The following is an 11,705-nucleotide window of genomic DNA, read 5'->3' as shown; positions in this document are numbered from 1 at the left end:
ATAAATCATGTACGGTCTTGTACTTGCTCATTCTCAGACTATCATATACATCCGCCCGATAATATATTATAAATCCTGTACGGTCTTGTAGTTGCTCATTCTCGGACGATCATATGCATCCGCCCGATATTAGTCTGTATTCGCATGTGCTAGCTCAGACAATCCCGACCGATATTGGCCTTTCTTTCTTAAGGTATATCCCGGCCGATATTGGCCTTTCTTTCTTAAGGTATATCCCGGCCGATATTAGCCTACCCTTCTCAAAATGTACCCCGACCGGTATTAGCCTATCTTTTCTTTAAGGTATTATCCCGGCCGGTATTGGCCTATATTTTCTTAAGTGTGTTACCCCGTCCGATATTTGCCTACATTTCCTTAAGCATGTTGTCCCGGACGATATTGTCCTATATTTTCTTAAGCCTGATACCCCGACCGATATTTACATTGCTTAATTCGACTATCTCTTTTCTTTCCCCTTTTCACCGGGGGCCTACTAAACCTAACCCATATCAGTCATGAAATTCAATCTTTCGGTTCTTACTAAATTATTGAATTCATCATTTATTCAAATTCAATTTTTAAAATGTTATTTTTTTTCCTTTGTCTTATATGGTTTGCTTGTAATTTTTGTTATTGGTTTTTTTTATAAATGTTAATGGATCAGTTTTAGAAGTTGGCAATTTGTTCTTGAGTTAGTAATAGTCACCTAGATAGTAATGTATGGAATTGGTTGATTTCATGGAATGTAATGAAATTTAATGTATATGTTTGCTTGCTCTATAGTTTTACAAAATGACGATTGACAAAAGTAAGATGTTCATGTAATACTTGTTTGGATCATCTGTATCTACCACTGCGTTTAGTAGAGATACACCTAATAAAATAATATCATGCTGCTGTAAGTTTTATTTAAAAATAATATTTATTTTAAAATTTATATGATAATAATGCTTTTATTTTTAAGGCTGGTCTTGTGACAGGAGAACTTCCAAGCATGATCGACACTTTTGAGCAATTATTTCAGAAAGGAAGACAATGGAAGAAGGATTGGGCTTCACAAAAATATATAAGTGTATTTTATTATTTTTGTTGTAGGAGAGCGATGGATACTAATTATTTTTTCCCACTTGGTGTATTCATGTCTTGGAATTGATTTTGGTTTTTATGGATTGAATTAGTTTTACTAGATTCTAGTTTGGTAGATTGAATATATCTCTCAACAATTATGCTGGCATGGATTATATTTGATTGTGTTATTGAATGTTGATTACACATTTTTGGCATGTGTCAAATATGTATTGATGTTTTTCTGTAATTGAGTTATTGATCTTATATTTGTCAAAATCATCTTTAACTGCACACATCTCATACTTTATGTTTGACATTATTCTTTACCATGTCTTGTAAGTTGTAACATTCTTATGTCTTTCCATGGACACCAAGGATACAGCTCAATGGTTTCAGTATTTTATTCTCGTAGAACTTGGGGGAGTCTATCTACGTTATCTGAATATAACTATATCTTACTCACCTAGAAAGTCAATATTCATATGTTTTGCTCTTTATTTGATTTTTCTTTTTTATTGTTGGGTGTTAACTTGGGTAGGTTGTGCTATTCATTAACATTTCTTGAGTGACTCGGATTCTGAGGTGTCATTCTGATTATTTGTTGTATCAAATATCTTAACCTTGGTTTAAATGTCTTTGTATAATTTTTAGGTATTCATTAGTTTTATTTGCCTCAAGTGACATTCACATTATATCTAGTTAATTTTCATACTAAAATTTTATTTTCTTTTTAGGCTGAAATGGTGGAAATTCGATCGACTCAACTAGAAGGTGAAATTTCTGTCTCTACTGTCGATAATGTACGCCGTCCTAAAGATGTTGATATCATGATGCAAGTCTTAGGCTCACGGTCTCATTACATCAAGGGTTTAGGTCCATTACCTAAATTATCTATAGTGGGTGACAAGGTCGGAGCCACATTGATGATTGGTGGGGCAACTGCCCCGCCTCAATTTTTGATAAATCTCCATAGAGATTATTAAATTACAATCTTGCCCCCAGTAAAAAGAAAAAAAAACTAGGGCTTGCAACCCTCATCCCCAATTTCCCTCCTCGCCGCCCTCTCCCTCGGCACTGCTTGCGCTCCCCGACTCCGAGACTACCCCCTATCGATAGATTTTCTCCGCCCTCCTCTCCCTACTCCGCTCCGATTCTCTAATCTCTAGTCTCTACCCTCCGTCGACTGCCGTCCTCCGCAGCTTCTCCAAGTAGGACCTCATCGACGAGACGACGAGGCTCTCTCTTACGACGTCAACGGTCGGCTTCCCTCCGCTTTGTCCCTGCTGCCACTTGTTGCCTCGTTGGATTCGACACTGTTGTGCTTGCCAATTGCCTCCACCAATCCACCATCCACCCTGCGTCAGAAGCCATTCCTTGATTCCTACTGCTTTGTCTGCCATATTCGAGACTTCGAGGACAGATGGTATCTTCGGATCTTCTCCAATTTCGTTTGCAAGTTGCAATCCATTCCCTGATTTCTCTTATTATTTAGTTATTTTGGTTGATTAAATATTATTAGCCTTACCTAAATTAGTAAGTTACATTACTCATTTACTATTTACTAGTTAACTCACAATGTAATAAAAGAACATATTTTTAAGACTAAGAAAGCGAACTTCTTGATTGATCATATACTTACTCGTTGTTACTGCAATTTCCCAGTTGTCATTAAGTTGTTACTGAAACTTCTTTGTTATAGGGTTACATTTAAGTTAAGTAAATTATATTAAAATTTACAAATAATTATTCATATAACATTTTCGTTTTCTTCTTAACACCAACAGGAATAGATAAATTTCTTAAAAGAAAGTCAATGGTAAATGAAGAAACAAGTCAAAGAGCTTATTTGCAGAAAAGACCTTATCAACCTCGCAATCATAATTTTCCACAAAGAAAGATTGGTAAAGTATCAAGAAGATTTTGTCCATCTTGGTTTAATGAATTTGGAAATTGGTTAGAATATAACATAAGTAAAGATGGTGCATTCTGTTTGTGTTCCTACTTATTCCGACCTAATTTAGGAAAACAAGTAGGTGGAGATTCATTTACTTCAGTTGGGTTTACTAATTGGAAAAAAAAAAAAAGAAGAGATTTTTGTTAAACATGATGGAAGTTCAAATATCGCACATAATCAAACTTGGCAGAAATGCTTAAATTTGATGAAAGAAAGTCAACACATTGAAGTTGCTCTTACCAGGCAAACAGAGCAAGCTCACAATCTTTATAGAGTCAGGTTAACTGCTTCAGTTGATTGCATATGATTTTTGTTACGCCAGGGGTTAGCTTTTCAGGGGCATAATGAATATGAAAGTTCATTTAATCAAGATAATTTTCTTGAACTTTTGAAATTCGTTACAGATCATAACGAAAAGATAAAGAATGTAGTTTTACAAAATGCTTCGGAAAATAATCAATTAACTTCTCCTGAAATTCAAAAAGATATTATAAATGCTGCTAGTATTGAGACTACATATGCCATATTGAATGAACTTGGAGATGAAGTGTTTGCCATATTAGTTGATGAATCAAGCGATATATCAGATAAAGAACAAATGGCTATTGCTTTACGTTATGTAAATTTGAGAGGCATTGTTGTTGAACATTTTCTTGGGATTGTTCATGTTGGTGATACTTCTTCCCTGTCACTCAAAAAAGTTATAGAATCACTACTTTCATATTATGGATTGAGTATAACTAGAATTAGGGGACAAGGATATGATGGTGCAAGTAATATGCGAGGAGAGTTTAACGGGCTCAAAAGTTTGATTTTGAAAGATAATCCTTTTGCATATTATGTTCATTGTTTTGCACATCAACTTCAACTTACTATTGTTGCAGTAGCAAAAAATCATCTCCAAGTTGTTTCTCTCTTTAATTTGGTTGCTATTGTAGTTAAAGTAGTTGAAGGTTCATGTAAAAAACAAGATATGTTTCAAGCGAAACAAATGACTCAAGTTAAAAAAGCACTTGGAAATAGAGAATTTTTCAGTGGTTGTGGCTTAAATCAAGAATCTGGGCTCAAAAAAGCTGGTGATACTCGTTGGGGTTCACATTATGGTACATTGATGAGTTTAATTGTGCATTTTCCTACTATTCTTGATGTTTTAGAATATGTAGTGGAAGATGGTTCTCATTCAGAACAAAAGGCTGAAGCTGCCAGTTTTTTGGATTCTTTAGAAACATTTGATTTTGCTTTCACTTTGCATTTACTGAAGAATATTTTGGGTGTTACAAATGAGCTTTCCTAGATTTTGTAGAGAAAGAATCAAGATATTGTCAATGTCATGATACAAGTTAAAATCTCAAAAAAGAGGTTGCAATTGATGAGAGATAATGGTTGAGATGATTTATTGAATGAAGTAATGATGTTTTGTAATTGCCATGATATTGTAATTCCAGCCATGAATGAAGTTTGTGTTCTCAAGGGTAGATCAAGACGTAAAGCTGCAATTGTTACTAATTTACACTACTACAAAGTTAGTTTATTTTATGAAGTCTTGGATATGCAACTTCAAGAGCTTAATGATCGATTTACAGAAATAAATACTGAATTGCTTCTTTGTATGGAATGTCTTAGTCCAGAAAATCTTTTTTCTGCATTTGACAAGGAAAAGTTGCTTCAATTTGCTAAGTTTTATCCTGCAGATTTTTCATCAGTTGAGACTCTGACATTAGGTAATCAGCTTGATAATTATTTTATGAATATGAAATCTAGTAAAGAGTTTGCAAATTTTAAAGGAATATGAAGTCTTGCAAGGGAATTAGTTAAAATAAGAAGAGATATTGTATATGCATTGGTGTATAAGCTTATTAAATTTGCACTTGTGTTACCGATGGCTACAACAACTTTGGAAAGGGCATTTTCTGCGATGAAGATTGTGAAAAAATCGGCTTTGAAATCGAATGAGAGATCGGTGGATGAATTATTGTTTGGTTATTTTTATTGAAAAAGAAGTTTTTGATACAATTGACAATGAATAAATATTACATCGTTTTCAAAATATGTGTACTCTAGAGAATTCTTGTAAAATGTTTTGTTATGTAATTTTTATATAATATATTGTGCTTTAAATATTTTGCCCCACTTGTTATAAGGAGCCTAGCTCCACCCCTGGCGGGTGGTCCTAGGGCCACAAACATCAGCTCAAAGCATAACGATGATGGTGAAAAAATTACGGCTATGCAACAAATGACCAATGAACAAAAACATAGTATAGGTGAGCAACAAAAGACGATAGGTGAGCAACAACAAAGATTTGATGCATTATGCAACAACTTCAACATGTCATTCTCGGTTTCTCTTTCCAGCCTTCACCAACAAACTCTTCCACATGATCTCCTCCATTATATCATTGGCAATCGGTAACGCCTATGTAGTCTTTCATTTTGAAACATTTTTTAATTAGTGTTTGACTAATTATGTTTTGGATATTATTTTACTAGTTGTTTAACTTTTTGAAAAATATTTGACTTGTGAATAGTAAATTGCACATCTATTAAATTTGATTGTATGTAATTATCTTATTTGATATTCATATTTAATAAAAAAACATTTACGACACATTTTGGCGACACTTTCATAGTATCACAAAAATTAAAATAATAAATAAATAAACAAATTGTGATGCTTGAAGGGCGTCACAAAATGTCTAATATCTTTGGCCACACATTTTTGCGTTGCCGAATGATTATAATAATTTCAAAAAATTGAATCAAGAAATATATATCGCGATGCAAGGTAAACGTCGCCAAATGGTTAATACCCTTTGGTGACGTGTATGAGAAACATCGGCAACTGCCTACACCTTCAGCGACGGGTTCCTTAACACATCGCCAAATAGCAAATCGACATTTGCATACGAGCAATTTGCGACGCGTCTTGGCGACGCATTTTGGCGTAGCCAAATGTTCAGCGACACGTTTTGTTTACATTTGGCAATGTGTTTCGGCGTCACAAAATGTAAAATTTCTTGTAGTGAATGTGAATAAGTAATATAGTTTATTTTCCTTTGTAGGCATTTTATGTCGCTACGCAAGAAAAAATTGGTAACACTAGTAGAATTTTAGCCTTTTACTTCGCCACTCTTTACTTCGGCGATTGTTAATAACGAAGTAATATATAACAATTAACTTCATTAATAGTACTAGCGAAGTAAAATATTATTTTTTACTTCAGAATTTAAAAAACAAGAGCTTCACTATTAATTTTAATAATATTTTACTTCGGTACATTAATTTTGATAAAGTAAAAAAAGTTTAAAATATATATATTTTTTTGTGTGAAGTAAAAAGATGAACCGGATGGAATTAATTAGACTTCTAATTTTCCATCTCATAATTAACATTATAATTAACCTTGCTAAAATAAATCACGTAACCTTAAAAATTATCTTCCCATCTCACTTCTTAATTAACATTATAATTATTAACCTTGCTAAAATAAATCACGTAACCTTAAAAATTATCTTCCCATCTCACTTCTTAATTAACATTATAATTATTAACCTTCTAAAATAAATCACGTAACCTTAAAAATTATCTTCTAAAATAAATTAACTTTGCTATAAAATAAATAATGAAACCACGGCTCCACCTAAAAAACGAAACCACTTAAAAACTATTCCAAGCCCTAGCGTGCGTCACCACGGCTCCACCTTCACGGCTTCACCGCACATCGCCGTTTTTTTCATCTCCATCGAGCTTGCGCGCCTCCGACCTCCGCGTCTCCAACCGCGCCTCTGTTTTTTCTTGCATCTCCGTCCTCCGCGTCTCAACCCTTGCGTCTCCGTTCTCCGCATCTCCAGCCTGCGTCTCCGTTCCCAGCTGTGCGTCGTCCAGCCGTGCATCACCCGACACTAGGTTTCTTCCTTCTCCACCCCTTCTTTCCTACGTTGTGTCATTAATGTTCTTCCTATAGATATCTCTTCTTTTTATTTTGTTTGGTTGTTAAAAAATAATGATTCACCCAATCGCAACTCCTATCTTCTTCAACCTTGTCATTCTGCTCTTGGTCTCGATTAACCTTAGAATGAATGAATTTGAGCAGGCAAGTCTTTGTCACTGGCCTATTTCTCACTTTCTATTAACGTAAGAGTTGGAATCTTGATTATAAAAACCCATTTTTTGGGAAAACATAAATTAGGCCTATTTCCTCTCCATTTGTATGTTCCTTGTTCATGTTGCTGTGTATTTCATTCTTAGATTTTATGGGTTCATTAACCAGAATGAACATTAGAAAGAATGACATTAGATCCCCATTGAATGCTATGAGTTCATTAACCAGAAGTTATTAGAAAGAATGCCAAATGTACAATGCAATTAGCATATAGATGTGATTGTTTTATGAATTCTGTATTGAATCATTTCTCTTGAGCACTCATATTAGCTACAATTCATTATTTGTAATTATGATTGGTAAGAATAAGATATTAAGTTTTTATACTTTGCTGCAACCTATGAATTTAATTGTCAACATCCATCTTATGCTTTTGTTTATTAGATTTGAATTGGTTCTTCTGATGGTTTATGACTGTTGCTCAGTTGCTTGAACATTTTTATTACACGGCATATGCTTACACCTCCAAATATGCTAACACCTGCAATATTAATTTGTTTGCTTACAAGTTATTCTTTATTAAGGTCATGGTTCCAAATAATAGGTAGTCAACGGCAAAGAGATATGCTTGTTTAAGTTCCTAATATCTTAATTTCATATCATGGCAATCCACTTCTATGTCTTCTCATAAGTTTATTATTAGCTTGTATAGGATATTGTTGGTTTTACTGCGGTTGCTGCTAGGTTCTGTCACATGATTCATGGATTTCTTCCACTAAATATCTACCTTCAATATGCATGGTTTTTCCTATTTATATATAAATGTGATTGTTTTATGAATTCTGTGTATTGAATCATTTCTCTTGAGCACTCATATTAGCTACAATTCATTATTTGTAATTATGGTTGGTAAGAATAAGATATTAAGTTTTTATACTTTGCTGCCACCTATGAATTTAATTGTCAACATCCATCTTACGCTTTTGTTTATTAGATTTGAATTGGTTCTTCAGATGGTTTATGACTGTTGCTCAGATGCTTGAACATTTTTATTACACGGCATATGCTTACACCTCCAAATATGCTAACACCTGCAATATTAATTTGTTTGCTTACAAGTTATTCTTTATTAAGGTCATGGTTCCAAATAATAGGTAGTCAACGACAAAGAGATATGCTTGTTGAAGTTCCTAATATCTTAATTTCATATCATGGCAATCCACTTCTATGTCTTCTCATAAGTTTATTATTAGCTTGTATAGGATATTGTTGGTTTTACTACGGTTGTTGCTAGGTTCTGTCACATGATTCATGGATTTCTTCCACTAAATATCTACCTTCAATATGCATGGCTTTTCCTATTTATATATATGTCTGTAAATTTTCATTCATTATTGTGTATGAGAATTAACACATGCATGTTCTCAGTTTGAATTGGGCTTCATTTTTTGTTTTCTCTGATAATGCAGTTCATTAAAATTTTATAATTTTTTAATTTCATCTTCTTTGAAAGAGTTAGTAAGTTGTATAGTAAAGTAACATCATATGCATTCTTATGAATAATACTTTTGATTTGATTTGATTGGTAAAAGGGAATTGGATGATCTTTTACCTTTATTTTTTTGCAAAAATAAATAATATTATTCTACCATCAGATAAATACATGATTTAAGCATATCATTGAATTGATTATGTTTTATGATCTCCTAAGTGTTGGATTCTATAGTTTTATGCCGTATTTTTTTTAGTATAAAACACTAAAAAACTATTACTTTTTTACTATAATATTTGTTTAGGTTTTGTTCAAATTCACATTGAAGAAAGATAAAGTCCTTGAAGTAGTTTGAAGAAGATCTTTGTTACAAATTTTTGGGATTTTGCTTGTATTGAAATGGATAAATCTTGGATTCAATCGGATAGAAGGTCCAAACAATATGAAGAGGGTGTTGAACAGTTCATTAGCTATTGTTTACAGAATCCTCATTTTGATCCCAATTTAATTCATTGTCCTTGTTGTAAATGTATAAATCTTAAAAAAGGATCGGTTAAGTCCATTCAAGAGCATCTTTATTTCCATGGTTTTAGTCAGAATTATGTGAATTGGATTTGGCATGGTGAGTCTACTGAAAAAGATGGAGTAAATTTGAGTACCAACCAAGAGCCAATTGATAATTATTTCAACGACTTTGAAACCGCTAATATGTGTGAGGCAGCATATGATAACTATACAGAAAATCCAGAAGCATTTATGGAATTTTTGGAGGAAGCAAAGAAACCGTTGTACAATGAATGTAAACGTTACACAAAGTTGAGTGCACTTGTGAAACTGTACAATACGAAAGCAAGGCATGGGATGAGTGATACTCTATTTTCATATCTACTAATGGATTTCGGGGATATGCTGCCAGATGATCATAATATGCCATCAAAAATGTATGATGTAAAAAAGACATTGAGTTGTTTGACGTTGAGTTGTTTGTCTAACTTACAATGTTTGTTTGCATTTTAATATTTTATTTGGAACTTACCCACACTTTGAAACATTTCTAACCAAGTTATATAATCTTTAAGTGCAGTTACCTCTATAAATATTTGAGTGATGAAGACAGGGCTGATTATGTTTCATTTGTGGATCCCGGCAACATACTTACATGCCCACTTGGTAAAGATGGTCGTGACATATCACAACATATTGCCGATCAGTTGAAAGCAGTGTGTAGAGACAGCATCTGCCTCATCCCATATAACACTGGGTAATATTTTAATTATTTATCAATTCTTACTACATATTAGTCAATGTTATATTTTTATTTTAGCAGGTACCATTGGATCTTGACTATTGTCAATGAAGATAAAAATATGATATATTTATTGGACTCTATGTCTAATAGAAACCGAGACGATGCATGGAAAACTATGGTGATAAAGTAGGTAGTAGATTGTGTTGATTTTGAATGCATTCACTTATAAATATGAAAAATATAACTTTTTTACTTTTTAAAATGTAGTGGGGTCAAGATGTACAATGCCTCAAAGGGTATTGCTAAAGCACCAGGTTTTAAGCAATTGACGGTATGTATTGTACATATATATTAACACATGAATGGATAGTTCTTATTATTTGGATTGTAATTGTTGCATTACTTTTTTTATTACATTATAGGGTAATCTAAAACAAAGTGGTTCTGTTGAATGTGGATATTGTGTGATGAGGTACATGAAAGAGATAGTTGAATGTGAAAATCCACAGTTTGAGAAGATGGTGAGTTTCTTCTTTATGATATATAATGAATGTAATGATTTTATAAATCTAATGCATTTTTGTAGATTTTATAAATCTAATGTATTTTTGTATTTTTTTTACATAATAGTTTGCAGGAACAATCAAGAATCAATATTACAACCAATCTCAATATGATGAAATCAGAAGTGAATGGAGCGAATTTATTTACTCGTATCTAGATGCCTAAATGGGTCGTGTAGGTTAGGATAAATATTTTATTTTGCATTATGGATATTTGGACATACATACCTGTGGATACACTTTTGGTTTGTGGATGTATTTTTTAGTTATGCTTGTAGAGTTATATATATATATATATATATATATATATATATATATATATACTTGTGGATTGATGGATAAATTTCTGGATTGTTATGGTATTTGTCATTTTATTTTATATATATATATATATTGTTTAATTTTGATGAAGTGAAAAATATATTTTTACTTCGTCACATTAAAATTGTGTCGAAGTCAAAGGTAACATTTACTTCACCACAGTTTAATAATTGCGAAGTCGTATCTTATCAATTACTTCAGTATAATACAAAACAATGAAGTCTTAACAATCAATTACTTTGTTAATAAATATAAACTATGAAGTAACATAATACCAACTACTTCGATTAATAAAAAATATGGTGAGGTTATAGATTATATTTACTTCGCCAATCAATATAAACCGTGACGTTACATATCATCTATTACTTTAGCACATTACACAACCAATGAAGTAATAGATATTATTTTACTTCAGCAATCCATTTAAATCATGCAGTTATATATCATTTTTTACTTCGGCACTTTACAAAACAAACGAAGTAAAAGATGTTTTTTTACTTCAGCATCGGTCCAACTTTGAACCGGTTTTGTCTCCTTGAACCGGTCAAAGACTTCGCTTTTTTCCTGGATACGACTTCGGTAATAGGATGAAGTAAAATAGTACCCTATTACTTCACGTGCGTCTACTTCGGTAATTATCTATCTATGACTTCGGTGAATATACGAAGTAAAAAGCCAAAATTCTACTAGTGTAAATATAAAAGGATTAAGCATTATAATAGAGATAGAGCAACATAAAGGAAACTGAACATTAATCGACATGGAGAGAAAATAAGTTTGATGAGCTATTGATAATATTTATGAGAAATTCAAGTTTTCTATCCACAGATAATATTGAAAACAAAATTTTTATTTTGAAAAATGTCTACTCCTAGAGAGTCCCAAAAGCAATCCCACCATTCTAATATACAAGAACAACTTCAGCTAAGTTTTCCTTGTTTTAACATTATGAAC

The 11,705-nt window shown here is 32.5% G+C and overlaps 1 pseudogene; it reads left to right on the top strand.

Annotated features, from left to right (window-relative positions):
• Positions 1–2,881: 2,881 nt before the first annotated feature.
• LOC122013557 lies at positions 2,882–4,316 on the top strand (annotated as a pseudogene).
• Positions 4,317–11,705: the final 7,389 nt, after the last annotated feature.

Source organism: Zingiber officinale, chromosome 8B (assembly GCF_018446385.1).
Source record: "Zingiber officinale cultivar Zhangliang chromosome 8B, Zo_v1.1, whole genome shotgun sequence".
Lineage (NCBI taxonomy): Eukaryota > Viridiplantae > Streptophyta > Magnoliopsida > Zingiberales > Zingiberaceae > Zingiber > Zingiber officinale.
This window is presented reverse-complemented; position numbering and strand designations above follow the sequence as displayed.